This window comes from Trematomus bernacchii, unplaced genomic scaffold (assembly GCF_902827165.1).
Source record: "Trematomus bernacchii unplaced genomic scaffold, fTreBer1.1, whole genome shotgun sequence".
Classification (NCBI taxonomy): Eukaryota; Metazoa; Chordata; class Actinopteri; order Perciformes; family Nototheniidae; genus Trematomus; species Trematomus bernacchii.
Window position 1 is genome coordinate 85967 of NW_022987697.1, and position 15227 is coordinate 101193.

Sequence of the window (15227 nt, forward strand, 5' to 3'; positions counted from 1 at the left end):
ATAATATTGATAGGAATATAACTGGAAGGTTTGGTGTATGTAACTGCTACTGAAGTGGAAATTTCGAACTCAGAGTAGGAGAAAAAACTCATTTTGAGAAAACGACCTTTAAAGATTGCAGTGTGACGCTTGCTAAACCCTCCTGTTATCTGGATGATAGCTTGCACATCGACGCACTCCGTGAAGGTATTTCATGTTCGGGGTCATTTGTTTTTTGTATAACCTTGCTTTGTGCAAGTGACAATTGTTGTCGTCTTCTCTGTGAACGTTTTTTTCTCCGTTATTTTGCCATTTTCAGATTTAAATTTCGAGCGGAAAGCTAACCAGGAAGTGCTTTAGCACACCACGTGACGCATCTGAACGAATCACGTTGTCAGAAATTGACACCAGCCAATGAGATTTTGTTTCTTGGTTTAAGACCCCTTTGCACTTTCACGATTGGTTGCTGATACAAAGGAAATGACCATATTTGGATCCAATGAGATTGTGCAGGAGAAACGGAGCTTTCCAACGATACCTCTGAAAACATGGTGCAAACAGCGGTCGCGGTACTTTATGTTACGTTAGAATGCTAACTTTTGGTGAATGTAGGAGAAATCTACAGACGCAAATAGACAAACTATAGTAAAATAAACACTTAAATGTGTATTTTGTACGTTTTCCTTCCAAAAGCCTGAAAGAAAACATGTTATGGAATCAAAATAGCACAACATCTCAAAATTGACCAGTGCAGGAAAAATGATGTTTTTGCCTGCCGTGTCTCGCCTTAAAAAGCCACAGGGTGTAGGATCGGGCATGGTGCCTGATAAGAAGCTGGTTTGTGCCGACTTGGATGTGGCTTCTGGTTTTGAGCCGTTCATAACGGAAGCCGTTGTGTCAGTAGTCGGTAGTGACAAGTATGTTCCGATTAAGGTGTTGCGTGACACAGCAGCTAGATACTCATTTATTGTTGAGTCAGTGTTGCCTTTTTCGTCAGAGACAGAAACTGGGGATTTTGTGTTGATGAGGGGCATGGAGATGGGCTTGATTCCCGTGTCACGTCATACAATAGTGCTGGATTGTGAGTTGGTGCGGGGGGTTGTGTCTATCGGCGTGCGTCCCGCGTTGCCAATTGATGGGGTACAGATGATTTTGGGCAACGATCTCGCTGGTAGTGCTGTGTGGGCTGGTGTGCCACCGTCTGTGGTGGTTTCCAGACCGTTGGCATCTGTGGAGCCAGATGAGAGCGGTTTGCAATTTCCAAGGGTGTTTCCAGTTTGTACTTTTACGCGTGCGCAGAGCCGTAGGATGTCTACTGACCTGCCTGTTTCGGAGTGTAGGAAAAGTGTTGTTGAACAGGTGGTCTCACTGCCTGATCCCCCTTCGTCTGTGTCAAAGGAGGAGGAAGACGAGGAGACTCTTCCTCACTCAGAGATCCAGCAGGGAAATCAGTTCACCTTTGGCAGCATTGAGAGAGAAGAATACGATGAACTGTTTGACTTTGTAAATGCCAAGAAGCTCAACGTCAAGAACAGAGGCTTCAAGGAGGGCATGAAGGGTAAGATCGACGAGTACAGCGACTCGGACGAAGACCAGCACGATGCCTACCTGGAGAAGAAGAAGAAGAAGAAGAAGAAGAAGAAGAAGATTTGATTTTTAAAACAAATTTTATTTACATTTGTTTTAAACATACACCAGGACAAACCTAATACATTACATAATCAAATAAATAACCACATTTTCATGACTACCAAACAAACATCATCTGAAAAGCATTTTACCTATTTAAAAAAAACATCCTTTACATTTACACTCTTTAAAAACAAAAACTACACCTATCCTTCAAAACTTCAATATTAGAGAGTCATTCTCCCCCAGTGAGCACAGAACCTGCCCAACAGCCCACACATCCAGAAACCCCTGCAGATGATTGATCAGCGTATAGTACACATGCTCCACCCTCAGACGCGCTGCCACCAGCCCCCTCAGACAGAGCACTACATCCGTCCATCCCACTCCAGCAAGTTGGTTCTTCCTACTTTTCCAGATTGCTAATTTTGCATTAGCAAACAAGAAATTTATCAATAGTAGGGTTTTCTTCTTCTTCAGGATGTATTTGGGGCCATAGACAAAAAGTGGTATGGAGAAAACCTCCCCGAACCCTTCCACCCACTCCTGTAACATTTTTTTAAGACCAGCCAATCGGGGACAGGACACCACTAAATGCTCCAGTGTTTCTGCCATAAAACAGAACGGACAGCCCCCCCTTGTGCCCGAGTCAAAATGAGCTCTATATTTATTAGTGGCTATTGCACCGTGTACAATTCTCCATTGGATGTCAGCCATCCGTTTCTCAACCGGAGATTTATACAGGATCCTCCAGCTGCCCTGAGGGAAAAGCCCAAGCCAAACACATCCGTCCACTTCGACTCTCTGACCGCCTGCGAGCGAGCTGAGGTTTAGCACCTTTACGCAGCTAAGGTATAGCTTCTTCCCATTGCAGGAGCTGAACGTTCCAGGTGTTAGAGTCCCCAGTGATAGCAGGAGACCATCCTCCTCTCTCCATTCCCCCACCGCAGGACCCACACTCAGGGCAGGAAAGACATACTCGTGTCCCTTTCTCCACTGGTCAGCCAGATCTGCATCCAGAGCAAAAGTCCGGTGCGATGGCGACAGCGACTGCCACACCTCATCTACCAAAGTCTCCAGAACTCGGGCTGATCGAATGCCCGTCACCTCAGCCAGTTTTTCTGTGGAGACCCCCGTCAAATGGCCAAGTTTTACCACTCCCGCTTCAATGAACGCGTTCTTTAGGGTGGCTGAAGAGAAAAAGGTTCCTGAAAGAAAACCAGTGTCAAACAGTGGCTCCTCAAACAGCCACATCCCAGGCTGGGGGTCAGGTGGTCTGGTAAAACTCAGAATCTTCCAGGCATTGATGACTGAGCAGTAAAAAGGTGTAAGTCCAGTTATCTTGTATGCAGGGGCCTTCAGCAGAAACAGGTGTTTATCAAAACCAAAGCCCCCTGCCCTCCAGAGCAACAGCCGGGCCATAGCCAGCCAGCAGGGAGAGGCACCATACAGCAGCCGCTGAGCTGCCTGCAGTCTAAAAGCAGCAGTCCTTGCAGTAATGTCCACGAGGCCCTGCCCCCCCTCCGCCACAGGCAGGTACAGGACCGATGCTGGCACCCAGTGATGACCCGACCAGAAGAAATCCACGAGGAGCCGCTGCAGTTGTTTCATGAGGCCCGGCGGTGGGGTTAACACCTGGAGTCTGTGCCACAGAGACGAGGCAACCAGATTGTTGGTGACAAGAACTCTTCCCCTGTAGGACAGCTGGGGTAGCAGCCATCTCCAGTTGGCTAATTTTGCTTGCACCTTTCCCAGCAATCCCTCCCAGTTCTGTGCCACCATGTCCTCAGACCCCAACCAAACTCCCAGGACCTTTAAACCCTTGTTTCCCCAGCTGAGGTTACCAGGAAGGCTGGGCCTATTTTCTACACTCCACTGACCTACCAAGACTGCCTCACTCTTCTCCCAATTAACTTTGGCTGAAGCAGCCTTCCTATACAAAGCTAAACTGTCCTGTAGCTCCTGGATATCTCGCTGACCCTGGACAAAAACACTGACATCATCAGCATAAGCTGATACAACCACCGGGGGGGCCTGAGCTGACTCTGGCAGACACAGGCCCGTCAACCTGTTTCTAAGTCTGCACAAAAGGGGCTCGATGGCAATACTGTATAATAGGCCTGAGATAGGGCAGCCCTGCCTGATCCCCCTTTTAACTGGTACAGGTCTGCTCAGCCCTCCCCCTACCTTCACAACACAACATGCATCACTGTACAAACACTTCACCCAGGACAAAAAATGCTCCCCAACACCAAAAGCCTGCAATGTGGCAGCCAGAAAAGTGTGATCCACACGATCAAACGCCTTCTCCTGGTCAATAGAAATAATACCAACATTTATATTATACAGTTTGCAAACATCAAAAGTGTCTCTCATCAAAAACAAATTGTCCACGATTGATCTGCCAGGGATGCAATACGTCTGATCACTACCAATAAGAAGTTCGATAAAACACTTCAGTCTGTTAGCTAAAACCTTTGACAGTATCTTATAGTCCGTACATAAGAGAGCCACGGGTCTCCAATTCTTCAGCAGGGTTAAATCTCCTTTCTTAGGCAACAGTGAAATCACTGCATGCCTACAGGAAGCTGGAAGAAGCCCTTTCCCAAAGGACTCCATCAATACGTCCAACAAGTCATGTCCTAGAATACTCCAAAAATGTTTAAAAAAGTCTGCAGGTAAACCGTCTATGCCCGGAGCCTTGCCGGAGGCCATCTATGTCACCGCAGAGGTCAGTTCCTCCAGCGTAATGTCAGAGCCCAGGGTGTCACTTTCGGCTGGACCCAGCTGTGGAAGACCCTGAAGAAGTTCATCAGCAGCTTCTACGTCACAACCTTCAGCTTTGAACATGTCCGTTTAGAAGGACACTGCATGCCTCCTCATCTCGGCAGGTTCAGAGGTTACCTGTCCATCGGGGAGACGCAGACACACCATCTGCTTCCTTTGGCCCACAGACCTCTCCAGATTGAAAAAAAAGGTGGTTGGTGCATCAATGTCTCTCATGGAAGTAAAACGGGCTCTGATCAGAGCTCCCTTGGCTTTCTCCTGTTTTAGGAGGGACTGTTCTATATTTCGAGCAGACACACTCTCTAACTCTCTGATCTCCCTCTCTAACTGCTCTATAGCTCTCCTAATGTTGGCAGTGGAGTAGGCTGTATACTGTTGGCAGAACACTCTAATCTGAGCCTTTCCTACCTCCCACCACTGACTCAGGGAGGGAAAAGACTCTTTCTTTGATTTCCAGTTGATCCAAAAAAAATTAAAATTCTCACAGAAAATCAAATCTTGTAAAATGTTTACATTAAACTGCCAGAACGATCGAGGTTTCTCTGTGTTGGATAAAACCAAATCTAAAGAAACTAGCTGATGATCTGTAAAACCAACAGGTTGGATGTGACAGTTCACTGCACGAGTAATAAAAGAAGCAGACATGTAAAATCTGTCTAGCCTGGCTGCACTGACGCCACCATCTAGCATTCTCATCCAGGTGTATTGTTTAACAGAGGGGTGTTTCATCCTCCACACATCCACTAAGTCAGCCTCTCTTATCACCTGTGACAGTAAAAGGGACGACTGAGGATGCGGCTCCCGTCCTATTCTGTCTAAAGTGACATTAGTGCAAACGTTCCAGTCCCCCCCCAGTATAACACACTCCCCCTGTACACTAGTGTCTAGCTTGTCTTTTAATAACTGAAACACAGATACACGTGCAGGGCCCTGATTGGGTGCATAAACATTAATAAAAGTGAAAAAGAACTCTAACAGTTCCACTTTCACCATCAAGGCTCTACCTGCCACTATCTCTGTGCTGGATAGAATCTTAACATTTAGAGAGGGGGAGAAAAAAACAGCTACTCCAGCACTAAGGTTTGAGCCATGACTGAGTACATACTGACCCCCCCACCACATCCCCAGTCCTGTCTCATTCAGGCTATCACTGTGCGTTTCCTGCAGAAATATCACATCTAATTTTTTCTGAATTAAAGACCTCTAACACTAAAGCTCTTTTCTGTGCACTTCTACCCCCGTTCATGTTTAAAGAAGCAACCCTTAAAGCCTGCATTAGAGGAAGGAGACAGAGAGAAAGAACAGCCAGGTACACACAGCAGAGAGGAGACACCCAGTGTTGCATGATCATGTTGACATTTTATTTAACCCTTTTCAGTTTCCTCCCTCTTTTGCTTTCTTTCGTACCTTTTTCATAGCAGTTACATGCTTCCTGAGACGATAGCGTTCTTTCTTTTCATCCAGCAGGTCTATACACTACAACTTTCTGAAGGGTGCTCACTGTATGAAGAAACTTGTTAGTGTCAGGGAAAAAGTCTCTCACTTCCACTGCATTGCCAAAAGACTTCCTCTAAAAAGACCATTAATCTCTTCCAAGAATATATCTCTGCGTTCTGAGAGAGACTATCTGCAACTGAACACAGTCAAGAATCCCCCTCAACCGTCTGTGTCCATCTCTGTCACCTCATTACTGTCTGCAGCCTGAGCCTGTGAAGCTCTTTTTGCCGCCCCAGAGCCAGACGGCAGCTCCTGCTGTGTGCCAACAGCCTCCACCTGCCCCACAGCCCCGGTCTTCACCTGTCTGCTACATCATCTCCCACCAGTTTACCTGTTTCCACCTGTTTTCCCCTCTCACACTCACCACACTCTCTACAGTCCCCATTTCCTCTCTCACGATATTCATCCCTACTTCGTCCGCAGCCCCCGGGGCCACGGCGGGTGCAGCAGCAGCCCCCGCGACACCGGGTTCCGCGGCCGCGGGCCCAGCTGCCCCAGGCTCGGCCGCTCCGGCGACCCCGGGCCCGGCTGCCCCGGCAACCCCGGGCTCGGCGGCCCCATCGGCCCCGGGCTCGGCGGCCCTAGCGGCCCTAGCGGCCCCGGCTGCCCCAGCGGCCCCGGCTGCCCCAGCGACCCCGGGCTCGGCCTCCCCAGCGGCCCCGGGCCCGGCTGTCCCGGGCCCAGCCGCCCCGGGCTCAGCCGCACCCGGCGGAGCGGCGTGCCGTCTCTGTGGACATGCAACACGTTTATGACCCGACTCCCCGCACTCAAAACACTTTACGTTCCCTGAGCTCGCATAAACCATATAAAACCCTCTTCATGCCTCACCCGGAAGGACACATCTAGTGTCTGAGTGGGACAATTCAGAAACATGAAAACCTGTCTCCGCAGAGATTGGACATGTTTAACTTTTCATCCTTACACCCCAGGAGCAACACTGCGGAAATTACTGGCAAACTTACCGAAACGCTTCAGCTCCCGTTCCAGCGCCTCATTCGGGATGAACGGAGGAACGCCAGACACAGTGATCCGCGTGGACGGTGTCGCCAGCGGTGAAACTTGAATAAATTCCTCGTTTAACATTAATCCGCTCTCGATAAGTTCCGTCACATATTTCTGGTCTTTCAAAAAGACCACGACTGCTTTGTTCATGCGGGAAGCATAGGAGATGTTTACATGACCCACCTGATCCCCACAGCCAGCAACACCTGCTCCACTGTGCTTGCGGCCTGAGCCACCAACCGCACTCCGTGTCTCAGAGACACCGGCGGCGCCCCGAAGGACGCCATCCCCGCCTCGAGGCACGGAAAAACACTAACGAAAAAGTATTAACCGTACTCGCAAAGAGTACAAATATCCCAACGAAAGATCATACAGTTAAAGAAACGATAGAAACAGAAACAAACGAAACAAAAGTGAAAATCCCTCTTGCCTCTTCAAACACACCTCCACCACAGAAGAAGAAGAAGAAGAAGAAGAAGAAGAAGAAGAAGAGGAAACCCCGCAAAGAGAGGAAGAGGAGGCAGAAGGAGGTCGGCACGCCCAAGAGGCCGATGAGTGCCTACATGCTGTGGCTCAACGTCAGCCGAGAGAGAATCAAGTCTGAGAACCCCGGCATCTCCATCACAGAGATCTCCAAGAAGGCCGGAGAGATGTGGAGGACGCTGAGCAAAGAGGACAAGGGGGAGTGGGACATAAAGGCAGTGGAGTTAAGAAGGAGGATGTTGGTTGGTCGTGGACCCCTTTGGGGCCCCATCTTAAGGGGGGGGCTGTGATGCCCCTGTGGGTCCATCATTGGAGAGGGTGTGGCTGTCCTGTCTGTGCTGCATTGGTTGCACTGATTGCAGTAACTCAGGGCACCTGGGTCTGGTGTCCTGCAGCTATTTAAAGCCTCTCTGCTCCTCTCTGTGCTCTCTCTGCTTTTCCCTACAGGCCTCCGGTTTTGTTGAGTATATGCTGTTGTTACTTTAGTTGCTTTACTTTGTGCACCTCAACACCCTCACACATACACGCCCATGCAACCCTCACCCTGCATTTACACTACTGATACCACTGACGTCCACACCTCATGCTTTACTTATTGTTGCACTTCATTTGGTTTGGCTAATTTGAATTGTTTGGTTAAAATAAACATATTTTAGTAACCGTTGACATGGTGTGTCTCCTCTTTGTTGTGGCCTTTTGAGCCGGGTCGTAACAGGGAGGAAGAAGTCTTTTTGGAGAGAGGACATGGACAAAGCAAGGAGATGGACCAAAGCCATTGACATGCATTTTTTGGGGTTTGTATCCCTGTAGGAGTTTTCAGGACCAATGGGGGACCCACTGAATCTATGTGGGATAAAAACATTACCTGACAACTCTTCCGTGCAACAAAATCTCTGGAAAACTCCCACATCATTTGCAGGAATATCCTCTTTGACAAATGAGACAACAGAATAGCTGGACTGCAGAGATCATCAGGACAGTGTCGGACATGCAAATGCACCGCCTGTTTCACAACCCTGAGCCTAATGTCAGCACTGATCAGGCAGTATTTAATGTCTTAATCTTAAAATATGGAATAAAGATCAGGGCTTCCTGTGATGCTGCTTCATCATATGCTTGGAACTTATAAGTCTTCACAGGGAAGCCTGATGGAGGACACTAGCTCCTAAAGGGGAAGCTGACCATGGTAGTAACAATTTGCAAAATCAAGGCAGGGCTCTATCATGACGCCATCATGAGGATGGTGCAGAAGGAGAATTCTGGGGCCCCTCCACCCAGTATTTGGGGACGCTCAACTACCTCCGCCAGCGTTTTTGGTGGCCAACCATGGAAAAAGACATATGTGAGTTTATTTATGCCTGTTCAATCTGTGCCCAGAATAAGGCCTAAACCCAATTTCCTTCAGGTCTGCTCTGTCCTTTGCTCATTCCTAGCCATCCGTGGTCTTGCATTTCCTTGGACTTCGTCACCCGTCTTCCACCATCCAATGGAAACACAGTCATCCATACAATAATTGACTTTTTAGACACGTAGACTGTCTACCACCTCTAACCAATCCTCTTGGAGTGCCCAACTCGCTTGGTTGGAGTATGACCACAAAACCCTTACCCAATGGATCTACAGGTATGTCCCCCTTTGAGTGTGCCAATGGATATCTCCCCTCCCCTATTCCCTGTAGAGGTGGTGGTTACCTCTGTCCAGGAACATCTGCGCCGCTGCCATCAGACATTTACAGGTTGGCCAAGGTCGAATAGGATAGATCGATCTACCTCGTGTTTCCTTGTCAATGGTGTTCAGAGTGCAATGCAAAAAATGTAGTTTCTAATTGGCAAATGACAACGAAAACGTTAAATCACTTGTGAGGACACGGCAAGAAAGGTCACACACACAAAGCATGGTACATCACTCAGGGTCTGTGATTCCAGATAAAACGGTGGGTTTCAGATATAGAAGCAGACGTTCTTTAACCTGTTAAGCCCGGCAGCCCCCGCCCCCGGTGGCTTTTTTTTCACGAAACTGTGTCTCAGGACCTCTTAACATTTAACAACCTATTAAAGGTCCCATGTCATGCTTTTCTGGTTATTACCCGTCCCCTTGTGTGTTATGAAGGTTTTTCTGCATATAAACGGTCTGCAGAGTCACAAACCCTCAAAGTACACCCTGTAGCGAGTAAATGTGAGTTTGGAAAATTGCACAGTATAAATCTATTCTAGTATACCTCAACAATGGAATTATGATCAGTAGAAATGGCCATGACATGGGACCTTTAATGTGTCATACCCAGTTAGGGGGAAGAAACTCAGCTAATTGACGATATGAACCATTTTTAGCTAAACAAAACACAACTCTAACGCCAAGCCTCTGAATTAGCACTAAGCGAAAAAAATGCTAACGCACTTAGCACAGAACTCACGGTAGAAATACTTTATTACTTATCGGATCCGCACAAACAAGATATCAGCTAGCAAGCTGAGATTCCACAGATTCTAGGGACAAAGTATCATCACTGAGCGATCAAAACTCGGCAGGGGAAGCAAACCCAGACATCACACTCAGGACGCAACTCCTCAGGAGAGGATGCTGGCCGCTTCTCCGCCTCTGTTACCCCTCTATCCTTTTCTGCATTGCACACTTTTCTGCATTGCACATTGTTTTTAATTTTAACTTGTTTTGGACTTCTGCCTCCGCTGCTGGCTGTAGCCGGCTGCCCTCACTCAGCCAAGAAAGTGCCGGGTGGCTATTGCTATCTGCTATATCGCCTACTTGTCTGTCTCCGTCCCACGCAACATCCGTGGACTCTCTCTGCTTCCTGCCTTCATCTCTGGTGTGCATTTGTCCCGTCCCGCTGCTCACATCCTCCTGCCATGTCGTGGATCTTCCTCATCTCCACAACAATCCTCCACCTCTGTGCACCTAGCCCGCTAGCCGCTATCGCTGCTAACAAACTGCTAACAAACTGCTAACAAACTGCTCCCAGCCTTTCCGCCTGTCATCATGTTGAAATACTCCATCTCACAGCTTCTGTCACTCAACAACTCCTCCACCCCGTCTTCCATCACAGTCATCAGACTTCTTGGACTCCTCCGTCGACCCCGCTACATTCACCGAAACACCCGCCGCAGTTTTGTTTACTTTCAGCACAGAAAATCCATAGCATCCATCTGCTCTAACCAACGCACTGTCGCACACCTGATGCGTCATCAGACCGCAACTCCTACTCAGAGATGGGGTCGTTACTCAAAAAAAGTAATATATTACATATGACTTATTACTTTAAAAAAAGTAATATATTACTTTACTTCGTTACTCTCTACATAAAGTAACGCGTTACTTTACTCATTACATTACTCGTTACTTTACTCGCAGGGCCACCCCTCCCTACAGGCAGATCACGCAGACTGCGGAGGGTGCTTCAGTTCGGGGGTCTTTAGCTATTAGCTTCACGTTAGCATGTTGTCTTTGCAGGTGCTTGTTGAGGTTTGACGTTGTGTTTGCAGCAGTGGATAAAAGCTTCTGGCCTGGACACAGTTTGCACCTCACCGTCACATTCCTGTCCTTTCTTTGGACAAACTCAAAATAATGGGCATACCTCCACCCCTCGAAAGTTTCGCTGTTGACTGAGCCATATTTATACACTGCATGTGGACGTGCAAGTCGCGCAAATGTTACGTAAATATAAACCTGCGGCGGAAATCCCTCTTGTCTGTCAAAGGGAGAATCCACGGCTCTGGGAGAATCTATTCATTCTTTATGTTAGTAGGGTAACTGATTTTATAAAAGTACAAAGTAACGCGTGTCGGGCAATGTTAGTAACTGTAGTGTCATTACTGAATTACTTTGTAACGCGTTACACCCAACTCTGCTCCTACTGCTCTAGAGATGGGCGAGTCCTGATTCATCCGGATCATTAACCCGGATCCTAGAAATGAGCTGGTCGTGACGAGTCTCCCCTCTCCATTAACCCGAGTCCTTGAGTCCCACACTTGGTGTGACGTACAAATTAAAACTATAAATTGCGTCACTCGCTACTCTCTTTATAACATGTAAAATCACATTACAGCGTACCCCAGTCCATCTACCTACCCTTTAGCAAGTAGGATAGCTGCCAGAAGTGATCGTTTGGCTCAGGGGAGGGGACGCGGATCAGTGAAACTTCCTGCAGACTCGTCATGTGCACGAGCATAGCCCCTCCTCCAGCACCCGGCTCCCGCACGAGTCAACAGCAGACTCGCAGATTCACAGATTCGCAAATCCTGACTCGCTGCAACACACAGCGGATCAGACTCGTGCGGACTCGGAGCCGTAACCATATAGCGGCAGATCCAGAGATCCAGCAGACTCGTCGTCATGCACGAGTCCACAGCAGACTCAGATTCGCAAATCCAGACTCGTGCGGACTCGGAGCCGTATATAGCAGCAGATCCAGAGATCCAGCAGACTCGTCCTCATGCACGAGTCAACAGCAGACTCAGATTTGCCAAATCGCAAAATAACCCTTTTTTTTGTGATCAACATTTTTTATTAAAGCAAAATACACTGTGTAGCGGAGGTTAATATAACGTCAGTTTAATAGATAGATAGATAGATAGTACTTTATTGATCCCAAATTGGGAAATTGTTGTTACAGCAGCATAAAAGGCATTTTACAATAAAACAAAACTACAAAATATACAAGAATAGAAAGAAAAATAAAATAAAATATAAAATATAAAATATACATGTCGAAATAGAAAATATACATGCAGATATTATATATATATATACAAATATATATATATATTCAAAATATATGGAATAATAATATGCTCGTGAAATGCATCAACTTTTCGGTTTCACCAATAGGATTTCTACGGTCTTGGTGATGCTGACTCATATGACTCAAATGACTCGTATGATCCGGATCTCTTCAATGACTGACTCAGAAGACCCTGAGTCCGTAAAAGGATCTGGATTTGCCATCTCTATACTGCTCCTCCTACACTCTCCCCCGCTCACCTACACTCCCAGCTGCACGGAATACCCGGAGCGGATTCCACTCCCCTCCGCCTCCCAACACATATAACAAGCCATTTCTCCCCACCATCAAGCCCCCCTCCTCTGCTCCACCGCCCCCCCTCTCGTGCCCACCCCCGCGCTGCTAACCTGGACAACCTCATACCTCTCCAGCCTACCACCACCCCTCCAACCCCCCACTTGACCAATCTTGCCCTCCTCAATATCCGGTCACTCAACAATAAAGCCCACATCCTTCACAAACTAATTCTGGACAAATCCATCGACTTCCTTCTGCTCACTGAAACCTGGCAACAACCCAATTGTTTCTTCTCCCTCAATCAAACATCCCCCCCTGGTTTTAATTACATCACTAAACCCCGCCCCTCACGCCGTGGTGGTGGGCTGGCTGTCATCTACAACCAGAACATCCGGATTACAGAACTCACCCTCCCCTCAGTACCATCCTTTGAATTCCTCGCTTTCAAAGCCCCTCCCTCACTGACAGTTATCCTCATCCTAACCCCTCCTTCCTCTCTGATCTCACTGAACACCTCACCATTGCTTCATCCCTCTCCCCACGTCTGTTACTCCTCGGCGACCTCAACATCCACGTGGACTCCCCCACCTGCAAGCACGCTTCTGAATTATATTCCCTTCTGGACAATTTCTCACTTACCCAACATGTCACCTTCCCCACCCATGATAAAGGACACATCCTTGACCTTGTCTGCTCCACCAACCTCCCAGTACTCAACCTCCACCCCTGCCCCTTTCCCCTCTCTGACCACAAACTCATACAGTTCACCATCGCCTCCCCCGTCCGCCCCCCCCCCCCCCCCATCCAGGAACATCACCTTCCGTAAATTATGCTCTGTCGATCCCCAGCATCTCTCCGACCTGCTATCCTCTACTCTCCCCCTGGACTCGAACCTCAGCTCACCCGATGACCTACTCAACCACCTTAACTCCACCCTACTCGCCTCCCTCAACAGCCTCGCCCCCCTCAAAAGGAAAAATGTCACTTTTAAAACCTCCTCACCCTGGTTCACCCCTGCACTCCGTAAATTGAAGCAAACCGGCCGCCAGCTGGAACGCCTAACCAATAAATCATCACCACAAATCCTACAAACTCCATCTCACTACCTACAGAGACGCCCTCACTGCCGCAACAACTGCTTACCTCTCCACCATCTTTACCGACCCCTCCCATAACCCCAGGACCCTCTTCTCCACCGGCAATAAGCTCCTCAAACCCCGTGCTGACACCCTCCCTTCCTCCACTTCCACTTTATGCAGTTCATTCCTCCAGTTTTTCTCCGACAAAATCACTGCCATTAATCTCTCCCTATCCGCGGCATCTGACACACAAACATCTCCCCCAACATCCACCGCCACCATTTCCTTCAAAACTGCTGCTGTCACTCCCATCCTCAAGAAACCCGGTCTGGATCCCTCCTCCCTCAGTAATTACCGCCCCATCTCCAACCTCCCCTTTCTCTCAAAAACAATAGAACGCATCATCTCCAAACAGCTCCACCGCCATCTCCAAACAAATCACCTTTTTGAACCCCTTCAGTCTGGTTTTCATCCCCACCACAGCACAGAAACGGCCCTCATCAAAGTCCTCAATGACCTCCTCACCTCTGCTGACACCGGTTCCCTCAACATCCTCATCCTCCTCGACCCGAGTGCAGCCTTCGATACCGTGAGCCACAACATCCTGCTCACCCGACTCCAGGACATCGGTATCGAAGGTACTGCACTCAGGTGGCTCCAGTCCTACCTCTCCAACAGATCCCACTTCATCACCCTCAACAACCACTCCTCTGCCACAGCTTCAGTCACCCAAGGGGTTCCCCAAGGTTCAGTACTCGGCCCCCTCCTCTTCATCATCTACATCCTCCACCTTGGTCAGATTCTCCGCCATTATAACCTTGACTTTCACTGTTACGCCGACGACACCCACATTTACCTCAGCACCAAATCCCCCCACAACCCCTCCCTCACCCACATCGACTCCTGTCTGACTGCAATAAAATCCTGGATGCAACACAACTTCCTCAAACTCAACAGCAATAAAACTGAACTCCTCCACATCGGCTCCGAATCCATCCTCAGCAAAACACCCAACCTGACACTCACCATTGATGGCACCCCTGTTTCCCCCTCCACCCAGGCACGCAACCTTGGCGTAATATTTGACCCCACCCTCTCCCTCGAGCCCCACATCCGCCAAGTTGTTAAAATCTAATTTTTCCACCTCCGCAATATTGCCAAACTCCGTCCCCCTCTCAGGTCTCTCCCTGCAGCTGAGCGACTCATTCACACCTTCATCTCTACGGCATCAGCACTACATCCCTCAGTAGACTCCAGCGTGTCCAGAACGCAGCCGCCAGACTCCTCACCCACACCAAATCATGGCATCACATCACCCCGGTCCTCAAAGAACTCCACTGGCTACCCGTTTCACACCACATCCACTACAAACTCCTGGTCCTCACTTACAAAGCCCTCCACCACCTAATAAGTCTTGCCGTTGCTGTTTTCTGATCAGAAGTTGTGTTCAATGGCATTAAAACGATAAAAACGCTGCTGAAGGTTAATCCATAGGTTAATCCAATGTGTCTGTGTCACTTTGAAATGATTACTGATCATCCGTCATTCCATTTTTGTCAAAAACTGAGATTTCATATTAGCTGCTATTAGAGCTACAAGCCAGCTTCCGGTTTTGGGCATTCTGGCTACGCATCACTCATTCACCAATGGGTGATGTTTAGATGGATTTTAGGAACTTCCCTCTCGATTCTCGGACCCAAATGACCTCAGAAGTGTTTTTTTTTTTTTAAATCTCTCTA

At 48.3% G+C, this 15227-nt stretch overlaps 1 long non-coding RNA gene across 1 annotated transcript; it reads right to left on the minus strand.

The window, feature by feature from the left end:
• Positions 1-1035: 1035 nt before the first annotated feature.
• Positions 1036-1433, minus strand: LOC117489275. Its single transcript, XR_004556595.1, has 2 exons — positions 1300-1433; positions 1036-1207 (listed from the first exon to the last, which is right to left on the minus strand). It is a non-coding gene; the product is annotated as an uncharacterized LOC117489275 (long non-coding RNA).
• Positions 1434-15227: the final 13794 nt, after the last annotated feature.